The following is a 23,595-nucleotide window of genomic DNA, read 5'->3' as shown; positions in this document are numbered from 1 at the left end:
GCAAGTGACACCCATCTGACAGATGTGCCTGAGACTGAAGCTCCTCGATTGGAGTTCATCAGCAGCTGAACCTTCCATGGAGGATGCTCTCTCCTAGCTAGATGGATGAGCTGAGGATCGCAGCCTTAACCCAAGTAACCAACAGATGAACATTCACTCAGATAAGCTTCCTGTGGCTGGTGCTACTGGTGCTGGTGCCCCTATATCCCCCTCCCCTATCCCTGCCCCTTATTGTCCCCCTGCCCCAGAACAACCTAAAAAGGGCCCCCGTGCAGAAAATCACTCCACTGCTAGGTTTTGGAGGGTTATCAAACAAATGTGTAGACTGATATAGTCATTGGTATAACAAACTGTAAACACTAAAGGAACATTGAGAGTTTTGAGAGTTTTTTTTTTGCAAATGTATAAAATGATTGGAAATATCACATTTACATAAGTATTCAGACCCTTTACTCAGTACTTTGTTAAAGCACCTTTGGCAGCGATTACAACTTTGAGTCTTCTTGGGTATGACACTACAAGCTTCTGTATTTGGGGAGTTTCTCCCGTTCTTCTCTGCAGATCCCCTCAAGGTTAGATGGGGAGAGTCGCTACACAGCTATTTTCAGGTCTCTCCAGAGATGTTTGATTGGGTTCAAGTCCGGGTTCTGGCTGGGCCACTCAAGGACATTCAGAGACTTGTCCCGAAGACATCCCTGCGTTGTCTTGGCTTTGTGCTTAGGGTCACTGTCATGTTGGAAGGTGAACCTTCGCCCCAGTCTGAGAACCTGAGCACTCTGGATGAGGTTTTCATCAAGGATCTCTCTATAGTTTGCTCCGTTCATCTGTCCCTCGATCTTGCCTAGTCTCCCAGTCTCTGCCGCTGAAAAACATCCCCCCAGCATGATGCTGCCACCACCATGCTTCACCATAGGGATGGTACCAGGTTTCATCCTCCTTCATCTGTGCTTGACGTTCAGGCCAAAGAGTTCAATCTTGATTTGATCAGACAAGATAATCTTGTTTCTCACGGCCTGATAGTCTTTTAGGTGCCTTATGTCAAACTCCAAGTGGGCTTTCATGTGCATTTTACTGAGGAATGGCTTCCATCTGGAAACTCCACCATAAAGGCCTGATTGAAGGAGTGCTGCAGAGTTGGTTGCCCTACTGGAAGGTTCTCCCATCTCCACAGAGGAACTCTGGAGCTCTGTCAGAGTGACCATCAGGTTCTTGGTCACCTCCCCGACCAAGACCCTTCTCCCCCGATTAGCTGGACGGCCAGCTCTAGGAAGAGTATTGGTGGTTCCAAACTTCTTCCATTTAAGAATGATGGAGGCCAATGTGTTCTTGGGGACCTTCAATGCTACAGAAATGTTTTGGTACCCTTCCCCAGATCTATGCCTCGATGCAATCCTGTCTCGGAGCTCTAAGGACAATTATTTTTACCTCATAGCTTTGTTTTTGCTCTGACAAGCACTGTCAACTGTGAGACCTTATGTAGGCAGGTGTGAGCTTGGGGGGGATGGGGGTATAACAACTGTTGACTCTCCTGTTGTATAATTACACAAAATCTGAATTGTTCTCATGCCTGATGTTAGTGTACATTTGTTTTGCAGTTGTCAGTGCCGTTTTTAATGTCGCACACTTCCTTCTCCTTGCACTCACATTGCTGCTTGTCATTCTAAATGGCACCTTATTGTAGTGAGCCCATGGGCCTCTGGTCATAGGTAGTGCACTATATAGGGATAATGGTGCAATTTGGGAAGCACACACATTTAGGCTCTGCTGGACAAAAAGGCCTGTCTGTCAGTTGCTTAATTTTTTCCCACATGTGAGGGAGTAATTGCGAACTTCCTCCCGATAACTGTAAACGTTTGAAGTTGGAATTTCTAAACGGGAAGGGAGTACATCATAGTGAAAGACAGACACAGAGAGTGAAGGCATGTTTCTAAAGGGGAAGGGAGTACATCATAGTGAAAGACACCGACACAGAGAGTGAAGGCATGTTTCTAAAGGGGAAGGGAGTACATCATAGTGAAAGACAGACACACAGAGTGAAGGCATGTTTCTAAAGGGGAAGGGAGTACATCATAGTGAAAGACAGACACACAGAGTGAAGGCATGTTTCTAAAGGGGAAGGGAGTACATCATAGTGAAAGACAGACACAGAGAGTGAAGGCATGTTTCTAAAGGGGAAGGGAGTACATCATAGTGAAAGACAGACACAGAGAGTGAAGGCATGTTTCTAAAGGGGAAGGGAGTACATCATAGTGAAAGACAGACACAGAGAGTGAAGGCATGTTTCTAAAGGGGAAGGGAGTACATCATAGTGAAAGACACAGACACAGAGAGTGAAGGCATGTTTCTAAAGGGGAAGGGAGTACATCATAGTGAAAGAGACAGACACAGAGAGTGAAGGCATGTTTCTAAAGGGGAAGGGAGTACATCATAGTGAAAGACAGACACACAGAGTGAAGGCATGTTTCTAAAGGGGAAGGGAGTACATCATAGTGAAAGACACCGACACAGAGAGTGAAGGCATGTTTCTAAAGGGGAAGGGAGTACATCATAGTGAAAGACAGACACAGAGAGTGAAGGCATGTTTCTAAAGGGGAAGGGAGTACATCATAGTGAAAGACAGACACAGAGAGTGAAGGCATGTTTCTAAAGGGGAAGGGAGTACATCATAGTGAAAGACAGACACACAGAGTGAAGGCATGTTTCTAAAGGGGAAGGGAGTACATCATAGTGAAAGACACAGACACAGAGAGTGAAGGCATGTTTCTAAAGGGGAAGGGAGTACATCATAGTGAAAGACACAGACACACAGAGTGAAGGCATGTTTCTAAAGGGGAAGGGAGTACATCATAGTGAAAGACACAGACACAGAGAGTGAAGGCATGTTTCTAAAGGGGAAGGGAGTACATCATAGTGAAAGACAGACACACAGAGTGAAGGCATGTTTCTAAAGGGGGAGGGAGTACATCATAGTGAAAGACAGACACAGAGAGTGAAGGCATGTTTCTAAAGGGGAAGGGAGTACATCATAGTGAAAGACAGACACACAGAGTGAAGGCATGTTTCTAAAGGGGAAGGGAGTACATCATAGTGAAAGACACAGACACAGAGAGTGAAGGCATGTTTCTAAAGGGGAAGGGAGTACATCATAGTGAAAGACAGACACACAGAGTGAAGGCATGTTTCTAAAGGGGAAGGGAGTACATCATAGTGAAAGACACAGACACAGAGAGTGAAGGCATGTTTCTAAAGGGGAAGGGAGTACATCATAGTGAAAGACAGACACAGAGAGTGAAGGCATGTTTCTAAAGGGGAAGGGAGTACATCATAGTGAAAGACAGACACAGAGAGTGAAGGCATGTTTCTAAAGGGGAAGGGAGTACATCATAGTGAAAGACAGACACACAGAGTGAAGGCATGTTTCTAAAGGGGAAGGGAGTACATCATAGTGAAAGACAGACAGACACAGGGGAGAGTGAAGACAGACATGTTTCTAAAGGGGAAGGGAGTACATCATAGTGAAAGACAGACACACAGAGTGAAGGCATGTTTCTAAAGGGGAAGGGAGTACATCATAGTGAAAGACACAGACACAGAGAGTGAAGGCATGTTTCTAAAGGGGAAGGGAGTACATCATAGTGAAAGACAGACACAGAGAGTGAAGGCATGTTTCTAAATGGGAAGGGAGTACATCATAGTGAAAGACAGACACACAGAGTGAAGGCATGTTTCTAAAGGGGAAGGGAGTACATCATAGTGAAAGACACCGACACAGAGAGTGAAGGCATGTTTCTAAAGGGGAAGGGAGTACATCATAGTGAAAGACACAGACACACAGAGTGAAGGCATGTTTCTAAAGGGGGAGGGAGTACATCATAGTGAAAGACACAGACACAGAGTGAAGTCTTGTTTCCCATCCGAAACAGTTTGTCTACATGTTATGACGACATTTTGGTTCGATTTGGTCTTCAGCAAGGTTTTTTTTGTGCACACAAATGTTTTTCCTGAGTCTAGCCGAAATATGCCCCTTCATCTGTGTTTTGTAAACAGTAGGTGTTGTCATTCAACAAGAGATGACTAGTTTTGTTGCACATTTTTTTCACTTGACAAATACTGCACCAAACATCTTTGTTAGATTTAAAATTGCGCAAGTGAGATCTCCTCTGCAAAAATGTTAAAATTAATAACAGATATCTTGAGTTATCTTAGATTCATTCTGACTATTGTCATGAAGTGTAAAACTGGCTACGGCGTCTCAAAAGGGACAAGAAGTACTATTGTCACTTTTTAAAATTGTTTTTCAAGCTTTTACGGGAGTATGCGAGGGACAGCTGTCTGCCTCCTACTCTTTTTACTTTAGTTTATTTAGCAAATGTTTTATATATATATATATTCTTACTCTACATTGTTGGTTAAAGGCTTGTAAGTAAGCGTTTCACATTAAGGTCTACATCTGTTGTATTCGGTGCATGTGACAAATAAAATAAAAAATGTATGTGTTCTATGTGTAATTCTATGAATCCACCTTACTAGCCTGAACCGCTACCTGCTAACTAACTGGGAGATGTATGATATCTACTGTAGCTCAAGTGTATTCTGCTACTGTGTATTTTTGTCCTGATGATAACAAACACAATATTTGAAAAATTTTAAAATGGCCGACATGTCAATTTAATATATTATCATATTACATAATCATATATAGAAATGCAGAGTAAACTCTAGATAATGGAAATGAACCATCAGAAATAATTCACATTTGCATAGTCAGCATAGCCTCCAGAGTCTAATTTGATTATTCTCTCAGCTCGCCTATTGGTACCTCCTCCTGAATTCCCTGTAGGATGTCCATATTCACCGCCTAACGGGATTTCAGGCTCCGCTACTAAGTTCCCTATGTAGCTTGTTCTTAAACGCTGAACTACAAAGTTCATTAGAGGATGTGTCAGCGTGTAACTGCTTGGACGGTTTTGTGCCAGACGAGAATCCCCTGACCTACCTCCCCAAAACAGAGACACCCTCTAATTCAGCAAGAGAGAAGTGCATAATGTGATTATAGTGCTGGGCAATAGACTAGCACTGCCTGTCACTGACCCTTCGGTGGAAGCATTTTGCCCACCTCTGGGGACCACTGAGAAACACTGAGGTCTGTAAAGCTTTAATCCAGGGACACATGGCAGTGGGGGGCTCGGTGCCGAGGTAATTCTTTCTACGCTATAGAATTCTTGGGTATATGCTAGAGTGGGGAGCTACATCAGACGTTCTTATCGGTTGGTTGACAAGCAGACTTCATTTTCTGTTATATTTTGTTGATGTAAAACGGGTTATGGAGCGAGTCTCACTTTCCGCAGTGAAAATAATCCTTACTTGTTTGATGCACCAATGGTTGACCATGACAAGAACAGCGGCTCATTTCACAAACCGTGAGACTTCAAAGTTTCTTCTTTTAATTATGGTCACAACTGGAAATGCACAATTTGTTTTTTCATTAAAAAATGTTTTTTATTGTTCTTTGGCATAGTGTTGTCACATTTTAAACTTTCCGACATGAGAGAGACGTCATTTTCTTGGACGTGTTTGTATACAACTGTATATAATATAACAGCAAAAAAAGCTCATTGTCCAGTCGCGTAACATGACTACATATCTTCTAAGTATGATATAATATCAGAACTTGTGATGTAAATGACAGAATCAGACAAATGGGAGGCCCAGTAGAGGAGAGGTGTGAACTAGAGCTGGGGGAGATGAGGGGGGTCAGAGCCACAGAGCTCGCTATTCACTGCACCGCCACCTTCAAACAGCAGGCTATCTCCTGTTTGGCAGGCATTCTGTGCCCAATCTCATCAGGCCGTGTCGCTGCTGCTAGCGGGCGGGATGCTCGCTGGCCGGCCGAGAATAATTGGAGGAATGCTGCCTCTTGTGCCAGGCCACCAGGCCATGAGAACCTGACCCACTGATATTCAGTCTGGTAGTGCTGCAGAGAACAGGAGACCAGAGAACTAGCTGTCTGCCTCCATACATCACTCTCACTGCAGAGAGGAGATCAGAGAACCAGCTGTCTGCCTCCATACATCACTCCCACTGCAGAGAGGAGAGGAGATCAGAGAACCAGCTGTCTGCCTCCAAACATCACTCTCACTGCAGAGAGGAGAGGAGATCAGAGAACCAGCTGTCTGCCTCCATACATCACTCCCACTGCAGAGAGGAGACCAGAGAACCAGCTGTCTGCCTCCATACATCACTCTCACTGCAGAGAGGAGAGGAGACCAGAGAACCAGCTGTCTGCCTCCATACATCACTCTCACTGCAGAGAGGAGAGGAGACCAGAGAACCAGCTGTCTGCCTCCATACATCACTCTCACTGCAGAGAGGAGACCAGAGAACCAGGTGTCTGCCTCCATACATCACTCTCACTGCAGAGAGGAGACCAGGGAACCAGCTGTCTGCCTCAAAACATCACTCTCACTGCAGAGAGGAGACCAGGGAACCAGCTGTCTGCCTCCATACATCACTCTCACTGCAGAGAGGAGAGGAGACCAGAGAACCAGCTGTCTGCCTCAATACATCACTCTCACTGCAGAGAAGAGACCAGAGAACCAGCTGTCTGCCTCCATACATCACTCCCACTGCCGAGAGGAGAGGAGACCAGAGAACCAGCTGTCTGCCTCCATACATCACTCTCACTGCAGAGAGGAGACCAGGGAACCAGCTGTCTGCCTCAATACATCACTCTCACTGCAGAGAGGAGACCAGGGAACCAGCTGTCTGCCTCAATACATCACTCTCACTGCAGAGAGGAGAGGAGACCAGAGAACCAGCTGTCTGCCTCAATACATCACTCTCACTGCAGAGAGGAGACCAGAGAACCAGCTGTCTGCCTCCATACATCACTCTCACTGCAGAGAGGAGACCAGGGAACCAGCTGTCTGCCTCCATACATCACTCTCACTGCAGAGAGGAGACCAGAGAACCAGCTGTCTGCCTCCATACATCACTCTCACTGCAGAGAGGAGACCAGAGAACCAGCTGTCTGCCTCCATACATCACTCTCACTGCAGAGAGGAGACCAGAGAACAAGCTGTCTGCCTCCATACATCACTCTCACTGCAGAGAGGAGACCAGGGAACCAGCTGTCTGCCTCAATACATCACTCTCACTGCAGAGAGGAGACCAGATAACCAGCTGTCTGCCTCAATACATCACTCTCACTGCAGAGAGGAGACCAGAGAACCAGCTGTCTGCCTCCATACATCACTCCCACTGCAGAGAGGAGAGGAGACCAGAGAACCAGCTGTCTGCCTCCATACATCACTCTCACTGCAGAGAGGAGACCAGAGAACCAGCTGTTGCCTCCATACATCACTCTCACTGCAGAGATGAGACCAGGGAACCAGCTGTCTGCCTCAATACATCACTCTCACTGCAGAGAGGAGAGGAGACCAGAGAACCAGCTGTCTGCCTCAATACATCACTCTCACTGCAGAGAGGAGACCAGAGAACCAGCTTTCTGTCTCCATACATCACTCCCACTGCAGAGAGGAGAGGAGACCAGAGAACCAGCTGTCTGCCTCCATACATCACTCTCACTGCAGAGAGGAGACCAGGGAACCAGCTGTCTGCCTCAATACATCACTCTCACTGCAGAAAGGAGAGGAGACCAGAGAACCATCTGTCTGCCTCCATACATCACTCTCACTGCAGAGAGGAGAGGAGACCAGAGAACCAGCTGTCGACCTCAATACATCACTCTCACTGCAGAGAGGAGACCAGAGAACCAGCTGTCTGCCTCCATACATCACTCCCACTGCAGAGAGGAGAGGAGACCAGAGAACCAGCTGTCTGCCTCCATACATCACTCTCACTGCAGAGAGGAGACCAGAGAACCAGCTGTCTGCCTCCATACATCACTCTCACTGCAGAGAGGAGACCAGAGAACCAGCTGTCTGCCTCCATACATCACTCTCACTGCAGAGAGGAGATCAGAGAACCAGCTGTCTGCCTCCATACATCATTCCCACTGCAGAGAGGAGAGGAGACCAGAGAACCAGCTGTCTGCCTCCTCCAGTCATTTGTTTCTCTTTAGGGGTTCGTTGAGCTACTCTTCAGTAGGGGTTGAGGATCAGTCAGTCTCTGAGGTATGAACTGGAAAGTTGTGGTCCTGCATGGCCCCTTCATCGCATAGAGCGGGAGCACCTTTAACTGAAAAACAAATCTTGAAGCCTGGCAGGAGATGAGGTTTTAGTCCTGTGAGTAAGAGCATGTAGATGTGGCTCACCATCAGTGATTAGTTACTTGGAAATGTAATATATTACAAGTTACTCGTTAGATTTTACAGAAGTATCACATTACTTTAACAATATTACTTTGTGTGGAAAGTAACGCGTTATATTACCAGTTAAATTACTTTGTGTTACTTTCATGAAAAAAAATCACACAATTTCACAGCTTTCTTTGACTGTCAGAGGCAGCAAGGCTCTGCCAAAGATAGGCTGCTTACTAACTCAGATTTGGCCACCAGTTTCTCCTTTCATCTGCGGCGTTGCTTTCCTGTGCCAGTGCGGAATTATCATATGGGCTGCTTAATTAGCCATATACACTGTAAGCCAAACATCTGCACATCTGCACTTTTCATTCAAAATCATTCTCTCGAGCCACCAGTTCTGTTTATAGATGTACGGATGCACGTACAATGACCCATAGAGATGTATAGAAGGCACACTTGCCACCAGATGGGAAAGCCCTTTGTGGACTTTGCTATCACAGAAGAAATCAGTGGCAAAGATGTGCCCTTTATACATTTCTAGCCTTTCTCCACTCGCTGGAGTATTAAATGTGGAAAAAGAGTCAAGATCGGGTCATGGAAACACGCGCTCGGTAGAGATGTGATTCTGAAAGTAACGCACGTGTTGTTTGACAAAGTAACTGTAGTAATATTACCCCATTTTATAAAATAACATGTTACTTTACTCCGTTACTCATTAAAGTAATCTGATTACGTAAAGCGGCACACCCAACACTGCTGCTACCCCCAGAGGTGTGTCCTGCTGTCCAACTGAGAAGATTTTTTTCAGATGCATCTCATTGTTTTCTTCAGAAAGTGCCTAGGAGTGAATGATTTTAATGAATGTTGCCAGTTTTAGGAAACCACAGCACATTGTCTACAAATCATACTGTATGTTGCCATGGTATTGTTTGTCTAGAATAAAAACAATCATTGTTTATTTAACTAGCCAAGTCAGTTAAGAACAAATTTACAATGACGACCTACACTGGACAAATTGTGCTATGGGACTTCCAGTCATGGGCAGATGGGAACCAGCCTGGATTTGAACCAGGGTCTGTAGTGATGCTTTGAGCACTGAGATGCAGTGGCTTTAAACACTGCGCCACTCTGGAGCACAATGAACATTTGCATCAAGAGCATCTAAATGAATACTCACTCCTTTAATCATGTACACTCTGCTAAGTTGTTGTTGTAAGCCTACCACACACACTGTCAACATATGAAATGCTGTATTTATGCTTCAGATGGGATTTCCTCAAAGAAAGGGTGGCTGGTGGCCCGTTACCAAAACAATTATGAACTGCTAAATATCAACTTCCGTCACAGTGCTACGATATGATTCAACAAACAAGACAAGTCAACAGACAAAACAACTCTATTTCCCTCCCTTCATTGAAACAGGCATTTTAAAACAAACAAATCTGTGCATGGCTGACAATGTGGCTGATTCCCCCAACAGATGCTCTCAGGCTTCCCCGAGGAATCCCTGGAATTTGACAAGCCACCCACTTGGTGTTCTCCATTCATTCATGCTGCTGTAGTCTCCCTTCTCCCCCTCTACCCCTCTCCTCTCTACCCCTCTCCTCTCTCCCCTCTCTCCTCGTTCCTCGGTTGAACCTCCTTTCTATCCCATTTCTGCTGCCTAGCTGCCCTGGTTTAAGGAAGCCATTCTGAGCTAATGAACTACTGAAATCATGCAAACAGCTTCATTATGTTGACTGAGGGAAGAACATGGGGGTAGGGAGATGGGATGGTCTGGTCTGTAAAGGGAATGCAGGGTATTTTACCAGGATTACATTGAGTTATTTGAAACAGGATAATTAAAGGGTGGGGGAGGGACACTGTTGAAAAGGCAAAGAGAAGAGTGAAAACAGGTGGAGAGAGGATACGTGAAGGAAAACGTTCTAATTGATGATGGTAAACCCTTTAACAACTGAATGTCTTTGGGGAATTGCATAGTTCTAAATATAGGCTCAGGAAATCTAACCTAATGCTTTTTGTTGTAACGATCAGTCCCACTCATACAACTTATATCCAAATGTATGCATTTAGTAATGCCATTTGTTAATGGCTGCCATCACATCATATCACATCAATCATCACCCGACTGTACTCATATTGAAATTAGGACGTTAAGACTACCCAAACCTGTTGAGACCCAAACCTGTTGAATTCCAAACCTGTTGAATTCCAAACCTGTTGAGACCCAAACCTGTTGAGACCCAAACCTGTTGAATTCCAAACCTGTTGAATCCCAAACCTGTTAAGACCCAACAATGTTGAGACCCAAACCTGTTGAATCCCAAACCTGTTGAGACCCAAACCTGTTGAATTCCAAACCTGTTGAATTCCAAACCTGTTGAATTCCAAAACTGTTGAGACCCAAACCTGTTGAGGCTCGATAACCTGTTGAGGCCCAAACCTGTTGAGACCCAAACCTGTTGAGACCAAACCTGTTGAGGCTCAAAACCTGTTGAGGCCCAAACCTGTTGAATTCCAAACCTGTTGAGACCCAAACCTGTTGAGACCCAAACCTGTTGAATTCCAAACCTGTTGAGACCCAAACCTGTTGAATTCCAAACCTGTTGAGACCCAATATGTGGCCCTTTTTATATCTACTTGGTTCATGACTGGGAAGGAAGATTCTCAACAGCTGGAGTTGTTTTAAAGATCATTTATATTTCACCAGAATAGGTGCTCTATATCAGGATAAGCCTAGTTCATGTTCTCCGTTGTTTGACACAATTGTTGACCATTATAAAGTTCATAGGTTAACATCATGAAAAGCTTTTTATCGCTGCAATTTCCCCGACATTTTAGACAAATTATTATATTTTTGGGGATTCTTCCTTCTTTTTTCCTCTCTGATAGTTTTGTGGAGCTCCACCCTGGAAATCCTGGGGATGTGTGGGGGCCGGCTGTGGCCATATTCAACTGAGCCATATGGTGACACAAACTGATTGTGTCAAAAGAAATATACTGCAGTCAGAGATGGTGGAGGCCAACAGTGAGTTAGTGTTTCCTGACTGTGCTCTTCAGGCCAAAACTGATACAGGCGCTCTAAGACAGTTTCCTGTAGATAAGATATATTAGTTAGTAAAGGCCTTGCTGCATGTTGAAGGCGATATTGGTAGAGATATAAAAGCGTTAGAGGCTATTTTGATATCAAAAATCTATTTCTATTCGAATGATGCTTGCCATATCAATCCAGTCTGCTTGCCGTATCAAGTCATTATAATTGATATTCCCAAGATGGCATAGCAGTCAGACGTCCTTTGTCCTCGTCTTGTCATGTCCCATATATATATATATATATATATATATTTCCACCTTTCTTCGCATATCTTTCATATATTTTCTTTTCCAAATACTCAACTTCAAAACACTCTCCTGCAACCCGCCTAACCAATTAAAAAATAAATATATTGTTTACGTCAAATCTGAAATCCACAATAGAAGCTAACCAGAAGCTAACCAGAAGCTAGTCAGAAGCTAACCAGAAGCTAACCAGAAGCTAGCCAGAAGCCAGCCAGTTTACTGGCTAACGTTAGTATTCAGCTAACCACGGTTTCTGGTCATCAGCTATCCTATAGCTCGAAAATCTATCGCCAGTTTTGTACAACGCAACTGAGACCAGAACAGCTAGCTAGCTGTTATCCATGTGACTATTGGCTTACGTCGATCCCGGAGCAAACATCAATTATTCCGGAGCTAGCCAGCTGAAGAGTTCCATCAGCCACTCCTGTTCTACAATCACCTATCCGGACCCGTTTTACTGCCAATGCGGAGCCCCACCGGTCCTTCACGACTGGACTACCGACGTTATCTGCCCGAGGGAGTTATCCAACTGGCCCCTCCGTCGCGATGTTACCTGAACGCCCATCTGCGGCCCGCTAATCGTTAGCTGTCTTATCGGCTGCTATCTGAATAGGTCTATAGGACAATTTTTCTTGGGTCACTATAACTATATCTATTTTGCCAATTGGGTTGATCCCCTCTACCACACAGAACCCCACTAATCTACAGACGGAAACGCACGAGGTGGCTGAAAACAGACCTCCATCCTATGCTAGCTTGTTACCGATGGCCCGGCTAGCTGTCTGAATCTCGGTGACCCCAACCAACCTCACTACTCACTGGACCCTTATGATCACTCGACTAAGCATGCCTCTCCTTAATGTCAATATGCCTTGTCCATTGCTATTCTGGTTAGTGTTTATTGGCGTATTTCACTGTAGAGCCTCTAGCCCTGCTCACTATACCTTATCCAACCTTTCAGTTACACCACCCACACATGTGATGACATCACCTGGTTTCAATGATGTTTCTAGAGACAATATCTCTCTCATCATCACTCAATACCTAGGTTTACCTCCACTGTATTCACATCATACCATACCTTTGTCTGTACATTATACCTTGAAGCTATTTTACCACCCCCAGAAACCTCCTTTTACTCTCTGTTCCAGACGTTCTAGATGACCAATTCTCATAGCTTTTAGCTGTACCCTTATCGTACTCCTCCTCTGTTCTTCTGGTGATGTAGAGGTGAATCCAGGCCCTGCAGTGCCTAGCTCCACTCCTATTCCCCAGGCGCTCTCTTTTCATGACTTCTTTAACCGTAATAGCCTTGGTTTCATGCATGTTAACATTAGAAGCCTCCTTCCTAAGTTTGTTTTATTCACTGCTTTAGCACACTCTGCCAACCTAGATGTTCTAGCTGTGTCTGAATCCTGGCTTAGGAAGACCACCAAAAATTCAGACATTTTCATCCCTAACAACATTTTCAGACAAGATAGAACGGCCAAAGGGGGTGGTGTTGCAATCTACTGCAAAGATAGCCTGCAGAGTTCTGTCCTACTATCCAGGTCTGTACCCAAACAATTTGAACTAAATGGAAACATGCTTAACACCCCAGCCATCCTACAATCTAAGCTTGATGCCCTCAATCTCACACAAATTATCAATGAACCTACCAGGTAGGTTTATGGCCCTCCAGGACACCTACACCACCCGATGTCACAGGAAGGCCATAAAGATCATCAAGGCCAACAACCACCCGAGCCACTGCCTGTTCACCCAACTATCATCCAGAAGGCGAGGTCAGTACAGCTGCATCAAAGCTGGGACCGAGAGACTGAAAAACAGCTTCTATCTCAAGGCCATCAGACTGTTAAACAGCCACCACTAACATTGAGTGGCTGCTGCCAACACACTGACTCAACTCCAGCCACTTTAATAATGGGAATTGATGGGAAATTATGTAAAATATATCACTAGCCACTTTAAACAATGCTACCTAATATAATGTTTACATACCCTACATTATTCATCTCATATATATACGTATATACTGTACTCTATATCATCTACTGCATCCTTATGTAATACATGTATCACTAGCCACTTTAACTATGCCACTTTGTTTACATACTCATCTCATATGTATATACTGCACTCAATACCATCTACCGCATCTTGCCTATGCCGCTCTGTACCATCACTCACTCATATATCTTTATGTACATATTCTTATCCCCTTACACTTGTGTCTATAAGGTAGTAGTTTTGGAATTGTTAGCTAGATTACTTGTTGGTTATTACTGCATTGTCGGAACTAGAAGCACAAGCATTTCGCTACACTCGCATTAACATCTGCTAACCATGTGTATGTGACAAAGAAAATTTGATTTGAGTTGATTTGAGGTACCACTCCAAAGCCGTAAACACGGGCACCCTCATAGATATCATCCTAACCAACTTGCCCTCTAAATACACCTCTGCAGTTTTCAACCAAGATCTCAGCGATCACTGCCTCATTGCCTGCATCCGTAATGGGTCAGCGGTCAAACGACCTCCACTCATCACTGTCAAACGCTCCCTGAAACACTTCATCAAGCAGGCCTTTCTAATCGACCTGGCAGGGGTATCCTGGAAGGATATTGATCTCATCCCGTCAGTAAAGGATGCCTGGTTATTTAAAAAAAAGCCTTCCTCACCATCTTAAATAAGCATGCCCCATTCAAGAAATTTAGAACCAGGAACAGATGTAGCCCTTGGTTCTCTCCAGACCTGACTGCCCTTAACCAACACAAAAACATCCTATGGCGTTCTGCATTAGCATCGAACAGCCTCTGTGTTATGCCACTTTTCAGGGAAGCTAGAAAGGTTAGTTAGGAACCAATATACACAGGTAGTTAGAAAAGCCAAGAATAGCTTTTTCAAGCAGAAAATTTCTTCCTGCAACACAAACTGAAAAAAGTTCTGGGAGACTGTAAAGTCCATGGAGAATAAGAACACCTCCTCCCAGCTGCCCACTGCACTGAAGATAAGAAACACGGTCACCACCGATAAATCCATTATAATTGAGAATTTCAATAAGCATTTTTCTACGGCTGGCCATGCTTTCCACCTGGTTACCCCTACCCCAGTCAACAGCACTACACCCCCCACAGCAACTCGCCCAAGCCTTCCCCATTTCTCCTTCTCCCAAATCCAGTCAGCTGATGTTCTGAAAGAGCTGCAAAACCGAAACCCCTATAAATCAGCCGGGCTAGACAATCTGGACTCTCTCTTTCTAAAATTATCTGCCGAAATTGTTGCTACCCCTATTACTAGCCTGTTCAACCTCTCTTTCGTGTCTGAGATTCCAAAAGATTGGAAAGCAGCTGCGGTCATCCCCCTCTTCAAAGGGGGGACCCTCTTGACTCAAACTGCTATAGACCTACAGTGGGGCAAAAAAAGTAGTCAGCCACCAATTGTGCAAGTTCTCCCACTTAAAAAGAAGAGAGAGGCCTGTAATATTCATCATAGGTACACTTCAATCAACTATGACAGACAAAATGAAAAAAAAAATCCAGAAAATCACATTGTAGGATTTTTTATGAATTTATTTGCAAATTATGGTGGAAAATAAGTATTTGGTCAATAACACAAGTTTATCTCAATACTTTGTTATATACCCTTTGTTGGCAATGGCAGAGGTCAAACGTTTTCTGTAAGTCTTCACAAGGTTTTCACACACTGTTACTGGTATTTTGGCCCATTCCTCCATGCAGATCTCCTCTGGAGCAGTGATGTTTTGGGGCTGTTGCTGGGCAATGCGGACTTTCAACTCCCTCCAAAGATTTTCTATGGGGTTGAGATCTGGAGACTGGCCGTATCAAGTCCAGTCTGCTTGCCCTATCAAGTCCAGTCTGCTTGCCATATCAATTTCAGTCTGCTTACCGTGTCAAGTCTAGTCTGCTTGCCATATCAAGTCTAGTCTGCTTTCCATATCAAGTCCAGTCTGCTTGCCATGTCTAGTCTGCTTTCCATATCAAGTCCACTCTGCTTGCCATATCAACCCTTTATGGACAACAGAAAATAATGAGCGCTTCTCTCAATCTTCTTTAGTCTGGAGCTCTCACTAACTATTCATGTCTTTATGGGGTTAAGACAATAACAATAACTCAGTATTGTCTCTAGACCCAAATGATGTTGATAAGGGACAGAGAGTATAAAGGAAAAGGCTATATCACATGGGCTATCTACTGTCTAAACACGATCATGCATTACCATCCCTCAGCATCTGTGTAGGGGAGAATAAGGTTCCCCCTATTCCAATAAAGGGGTCCACCCCTCCCTCCATATTGTCCTCACACCCCATGTGAAGGATGCCCCACGTTACCACAACCCACAGCACCACAAACAGACCCAACCAAACCCATACCCCACGTTACCACAACTCACACCACCACAAACAGACCCAACCAAACCCATACCCCACGTTACCACAACTCACACCACCACAAACAGACCCAACCAAACCCATACCCCACATTACCACAACCCACAGCACCACAAACAGACCCAACCAACCCCATACCCCACATTACCACAACTCACACCACCACAAACAGACCCAACCAAACCCATACCCCACATTACCACAACCCACAGCACCACAAACAGACCCAACCAAACCCATACCCCACATTACCACTATTCAGACCACCACAAACAGACCCAACCAAGCCCATACCCCACATTACCACAACCCACAGCACCACAAACAGACCCAACCAAACCCATACCCCACGTTACCACTATTCAGACCACCATAAACAGACCCAACCCAGCCCATACCCCACGTTACCACAACCCACACCACCACAAACATTTACATTTACATTTAAGTCATTTAGCAGACGCTCTTATCCAGAGCGACTTACAAATTGGTGCATTCACCTTATGACATCCAGTGGAACAGCCACTTTACAATAGTGCATCTGAATCTTTTAAGGGGGGCGGGGGGTGAGAAGGATGACTTTATCCTATCCTAGGTATTCCTTAAAGAGGTGGGGTTTCAGGTGTCTCCGGAAGGTGGTGATTGACTCCGCTGTCCTGGCGTCGTGAGGGAGTTTGTTCCACCATTGGGGAGCCAGAGCAGCGAACAGTTTTGACTGGGCTGAGCGGGAACTGTACTTCCTCAGTGGTAGGGAGGCGAGCAGGCCAGAGGTGGATGAACGCAGTGCCCTTGTTTGGGTGTAGGGCCTGATCAGAGCCTGGAGGTACTGAGGTGCCGTTCCCCTCACAGCTCCGTAGGCAAGCACCATGGTCTTGTAGCGGATGCGAGCTTCAACTGGAAGCCAGTGGAGAGAGCGGAGGAGCGGGGTGACGTGAGAGAGAACTTGGGAAGGTTGAACACCAGACGGGCTGCGGCGTTCTGGATGAGTTGTAGGGTTTAATGGCACAGGCAGGGAGCCCAGCCAACAGCGAGTTGCAGTAATCCAGACGGGAGATGACAAGTGCCTGGATTAGGACCTGCGCCGCTTCCTGTGTGAGGCAGGGTCATACTCTGCGGATGTTGTAGAGCATGAACCTACAGGAACGGGCCACCGCCTTGATGTTAGTTGAGAACGACAGGGTGTTGTCCAGGATCACGCCAAGGTTCTTAGCGCTCTGGGAGGAGGACACAATGGAGTTGTCAACCGTGATGGCGAGATCATGGAACGGGCAGTCCTTCTCCGGGAGGAAGAGCAGCTCCGTCTTGCCGAGGTTCAGCTTGAGGTGGTGATCCGTCATCCACACTGATATGTCTGCCAGACATGCAGAGATGCGATTCGCCACCTGGTCATCAGAAGGGGGAAAGGAGAAGATTAATTGTGTGTCGTCTGCATAGCAATGATAGGAGAGACCATGTGAGGTTATGACAGAGCCAAGTGACTTGGTGTATAGCGAGAATAGGAGAGGGCCTAGAACAGAGCCCTGGGGGACACCAGTGGTGAGAGCGCATGGTGAGGAGACAGATTCTCGCCACGCCACCTGGTAGGAGCGACCTGTCAGGTAGGACGCAATCCAAGCGTGGGCCGCGCCGGAGATGCCCAACTCGGAGAGGGTGGAGAGGAGGATCTGATGGTTCACAGTATCGAAGGCAGCCGATAGGTCTAGAAGGATGAGAGCAGAGGAGAGAGAGTTAGCTTTAGCAGTGCGGAGCGCCTCCGTGATACAGAGAAGAGCAGTCTCAGTTGAATGACTAGTCTTGAAACCTGACTGATTTGGATCAAGAAGGTCATTCTGAGAGAGATAGCGGGAGAGCTGGCCAAGGACGGCACGTTCAAGAGTTTTGGAGAGAAAAGAAAGAAGGGATACTGGTCTGTAGTTGTTGACATTGACAAACAGACCCAACCAAACCCATACCCCATGTTACCTCAACCGACACCACCACAAACAGACCCAACCGAACCCATTCCCCATGTTACCACAACCGACACCACCACAAACAGACCCAACCAAACCCATACCCCATGTTACCACAACCGACACCACCACAAACAGACCCAACCAAACCCATTCCCCATTTTACCACAACCGACACCACCACAAACAGACCCAACCAAACCCATACCCCACGTTACCACTATTCACACCACCACAAACAGACCCAACCAAGCCCATACCCCATGTTACCACAACCGACACCACTACAAACAGACCCAACCAAACCCATACCCCAAGTTGCCACTATTTACACTACCACAAACAGACCCAACCAAACCCATACCCCATGTTACCACAACCCACACCACCACAAACAGACCCAACCAAACCCATACCCCATGTTACCACAACCCACACCACCACAAACAGACCCAACCAAACCCATACCCCATGTTACCTCAACCGACACCACCACAAACAGACCCAACCAAACCCATACCCCATGTTACCACAACCCACACCACCACAAACAGACCCAACCAAACTCATACCCCATGTTACCACAACTCACACCACCACAAACAGACCCAACCAAACCCATACCCCATGTTACCACAACCGACACCACCACAAACAGACCCAACCAAACCCATACCCCATGTTACCCCAAGCGACACCACCACAAACAGACCCAACCAAACCCATACCCCATGTTACCACAACCGACACCACCACAAACAGACCCAACCGAACCCATTCCCCATGTTACCACAACCAACACCACCACAAACATACCCAACCAAACCCATACCCCACATCAGCCCCTCTCCTCAGAACAAACAGTCACCCCTTCTTCATTCGAGACGTCACCCCGTTCTCATTGTGCTCATTACCCACCCAGCGCCGTAGCTGGGGCCCCTTGGCCCATAAGCATCCACCTGCCAGACCGTTTCACTGGGCAGCCGGGGCCTCAAAGTGCTGTACAGAAACCCAGCCTAAAACCCCAAACAGCAAACAATGCTGTAAAAGCACGGTGGCTAGGAAAAACTCCCTAGAAAGGCCAAAACCTAGGAAGAAACCTAGAGAGGAACCGGGCTATGTGGGGTGGCCCATAAGCATCCACCTGCCAGACCGTTTCACTGGGCAGCCGCCCAATCTGTTTGGTCAGCATGGGCCTGGGACCCTCTACACACATACATATACACATTTACACACACACACACACACATGCATGCATGAATGTGCACACACACACACACACACAAACACACACACACACATTGCCCTCCACATCTTGGGACCTTTAACTGTCAACTGCCCCTCTTCCCACACTGCTGTAGACCATGGCCCCCTGTTTGTCTGCTGTTCTGAGAATTAGGTCAAGGGCCTCCACATCGTCTGTTCATCCATCAGAGCTTTTCCAAAAACATATTGCCTGGCAAATTTTATTTCATTGATAGAAAATGTCAGGCGTATTGTTACTAATGTTAATCTGAGAAATGATTTGCTCGGCTTGGAGGTTGGATTAAATGAAGCACGGAGGCCCTATGATGTGGAGTATTACGTAACCTACAGTAAGGCTTGTTACCTTACCGTAGCCATGCCAGGTCGCCAGGTTAGCTAGGACAGCATTGGCCTTATTCTGGCCAATGTGCTGTCATCTATCAGTTTTTCTGTTAACTGTAACCCTCTTTTGAGCCCTGAGATAATATCCGACCTTTCAAAATAGTCTAGACCTCTACTATATTCATGAAATCTAGTTTGCAAGTTACTGTAAGCCTACTGCACGTTTTCTACAGTTCTACTGTATCTGTTTAATCCTTTTCAGACACGGTCGAGTGTCAGCCAACATTTTCACAGAGACAATAAAGTGAGTATTGTATCAGAGAGAACCAGGCTCAAGTTGAACCTCTCTATATTTCTTCTGACTCTGTGACTTCAAGGGACTGAAGGGGTTCAGAGCCTAGAATCTCTCACTCAGAATGAGGGATTTACTATTTGTATTTATTTTCCAGACCTCTGTTTGCTTTTGGATATGAATGGGGCCCTTCTATCCTGTGTTCCATACCCGTACGCCCCAGTTCTCAGCCCATGTCGGCGTGGGAAGTCCGAGGAGGACGTCATTTGAACAGTGTAATGTGCTTTCCAGCCACCCCATAAATGCCAAAGAACTCCTTTGTTGTTGGAATTCCTGTCCTGATGGCCGCGGGAAGATGTTTTGGGGTGGGGGGTGCTGCTGCTGACGGGGTGGGGGGGTAGTTATATGTCACCTTAGCTGACATGTTAGTTATATGTCACTTACAAAACTCAGAATTTGAATGCATGCTAATATTGCCTCACAGACCATGAAAGACTCAAATGATTATTATAGATCTGGGTTAAATAATTGGGTTTGTTTCCATAGGGCGAATCAACACACACTCAAAACAACATCCTGCTTGATGTTAGCTGTGTAGTAATGAATAAAAACAAGATCTATTAGGGTGTGGATCACCTTATTGATCTGTCTGGAATTGAGATTATTATGCATGATATTAGCTATTAGCTAGTTATGTCCATGTCTCAGACATGACCTTGAGTAAACCTACAAGATTATTTATCCAAACCAATTGTTGGGGGATCTGAACATTTCGATTTGAGTTTTAGTTCCAGTGTTTTTACTACTGTTGAAGTATGAGAAACTTGCCATGAGAAAATTATTAGGGTGAATGATCCGATTGGGTTCTCATGAGAAAATGGTTATGGTGAATGATCCGATTGGGTTCTCATGAGAAAATGGTTATGGTGAATGATCCGATTGGGTTCTCGTGAGAAAATGGTTATGGTGAATGATCCGATTGGGTTCTCGTGAGAAAATGGTTATGGTGAATGATCCAATTGGGTTCTCGTGAGAAGATGGTTATGGTGAATGATCCGATTGGGTTCTCGTGAGAAAATGGTTATTGCGATGGGTTTCTCACTTGCACAATAACATTGATGATGAAGAGCTTTTCATGCAAAAGGCTTCTCATACATCCTGGCAAACTAGTTTGAAGTAGGAACTTTTAAATATGATCATGAATCTTGCAGATCTGGGATGAAATAAATGTGTCTTTGAGTATCTGGTATTTTAAATAAATGTTTTCTGTGTATTTGATTATTTTCAAATACACACCCCAAAACAAGTACTTTTATTTGAGGATTTCATTTGCAAAAACGAAATAGCTACCAAATTGATTTTAGAAATACTTATTTCAAATACTATTTTAACATACTTGGGTTATTTCAAAATCAAAATATAAATATTCAACTACTTGTCTTTTCAAATAAAATGTATCTGAATATTTACTTTGAATGAATGTGAAAGTAATTTAGATATTTGAAATAGTATTTGAACCCAGGTCTGGAATCCTGCAAGGCAAGCTATACGATTGTTGTTGTTCTCTTATTACAGGGATATTCAACCTGGGGTCCACGGCTCTCTAGGGGTTCACTGAGATACTGCAGAAAATATTGGAAATATTTAAAACATTTACTTAAGTGCTTTTATGAATTTACATGGAAAGAACAGAATAAACACATTTTGAATTACATACCTACAGTAGAAAAGAGAGAGAATGTCTTCTTTCTAATGACTACTTTATTTATCAACTCCTAATATTGAGATAATTACACTTACTGGAGTATTTGACATATGTAGGATCTTAATTTGAGCCAGTTTGCTACAGCAGATAAATAATCCTGCAGCAACAGGAAATTTGAATTATTATGTGCACTATAATTCATGGATATGTTTGGTTGATACATTTGACATTAGGGCAAATCCAGTCTGAAATGTTGAAGTGGTAATTACAAACTTTAGAAGACATTTTAAACCCTGAATACACTAAAAGTTTGCCGACCATGTTGTTGTCAAGTTGTGTTGCCTCCATGCTGTGTTGTTGTCTTAGGTCTCTCTTTATAGTAGTGTTGTGTTGTCTCTCTTGTCGTGATGTGTGTTTTGTCCTATATATATATATATATTTTTTTTTTAAATTCAAGCCCCCGTTCCCGCAAGAGGCCTTTTGCCTTTTGGTAGGCCGTCATTGTAAATAAGAATTTGTTCTTAACTGACTTGCCTAGTGAAACAAAAGTTACATAAAAATAAAAATACAATTCTCATCAAATAGTGATCAAATTAAGATACTACATCTGTAGGCTTTGAAAAATAAGTTGTGGTTAGTGCCACTGGCAGCTGGTAATCTTTCTGGACATACATTTTTGCCCACGCATAGCTCACCTTTGTTTAAACAGCTTAAGCTCTTAGCGAAAATGTGTTTGGAGTTACTTTTCTAGCTAATAGGCTGTTAGAGTTTACACTCCAATTACAATGTGGGGAGGTTAAAATATTGGAAAACTATCTACCAAATCTATTAATTTTAGAATGTTGATTAATTTTGCTTGCCATTGTCATTCACCTGATGAGTCAAAACATGTGAAACGTGTCTTGCTAAACATGTGATGTGGGTCCATGGATCACCGATATGCCTGGGCGGTGGTCCCTTGGCAAAAAAAAAGTCCGTAAGACCCTGTTTTAGTCGATTATTTTCCAACTATCATTATTAAACCACAGACAAAGTGACCACCACATTGAAGAAACCCTGCACTGACCGTTGGGTTTAAGGGTAGCTGTTGGGGTGATGGGGCTGGAGCTGTTTTGTCTTTTTCAAGACGCCGTCTTTGTTAGGGGTCTTATAGAAGGGAAAACACTGGAGTTAAGAGTGGGGGGAAATGGATTGTCCCCTCCTTTTCTCTTTCTCCTTTACTGGGAAACCTCACCATAAAGACAACAGAAGTTGAGAGGATCCCTGGCTATAAGCACTATCCAGAAGGACAAAGAGCTCCGTGTCACAGGTCACACTGACCTAAAGCTTTGAGAAATGCTAAACGATGTGTCAGCTAGGGCCAAACCTGGCTAGCCTGGCTGACTGCAAGGAAAAGTCTTATCCAAGGGAAGGGAGGAAGGAGTCTGAAGTTGACAAATGGCAGTGCCCACTGTACATTTTTCCTCCTCTATTTCCTTCTTTCCTTCGCTCTTTCCTTCTCTCTCCACTGAAGGATTTACAGCTGGACAGGGAGGGCATGAGCAGGGCCTGAGAGCCTTGGGCTACAACACAGGCAACTATTTACAGGTCCACAATAGGAGAGACTGGGTGGTTCTGATTTGCGATTATCCATGGTGGACTAGCCATATAAGGTCATAGAGGTCCCCTGTAGAGGTGACCGTTGAACAACATGCGCCAAAATATACATTTTCCTAACTAACAGGTTCAACTTCAAGTCCATCCATATAACAGTAAACTTAGTGTTGTCGCCTACGTATGTGCTGCTTCCAGATCTGTTCGCTAAGTATTGGCTGTTTTGGCATGATAAGCCTGTAGTCCCTCCAGGAGCCTGCTGTAGCCAGACGGGAGCAGATGGGACAGTGTGTCTAACAGTGGTAATCCTAAAGAGGTGTTCTTCTCATAACCTTTTTGTTTACAACATGGAAAGAGATGTGCAGCAAGCTTTATTATGTCTGTCAGTGTACTAGAAAATGAACCATGAAGACGATGAGCTATACATTTAAAAAAAAATGAAGGCCTGTGCTC

The sequence above is a fragment of the Oncorhynchus keta genome, chromosome 17 (assembly GCF_023373465.1).
Source record: "Oncorhynchus keta strain PuntledgeMale-10-30-2019 chromosome 17, Oket_V2, whole genome shotgun sequence".
NCBI classification, from domain to species: Eukaryota; Metazoa; Chordata; class Actinopteri; order Salmoniformes; family Salmonidae; genus Oncorhynchus; species Oncorhynchus keta.
This window is presented reverse-complemented; position numbering follows the sequence as displayed.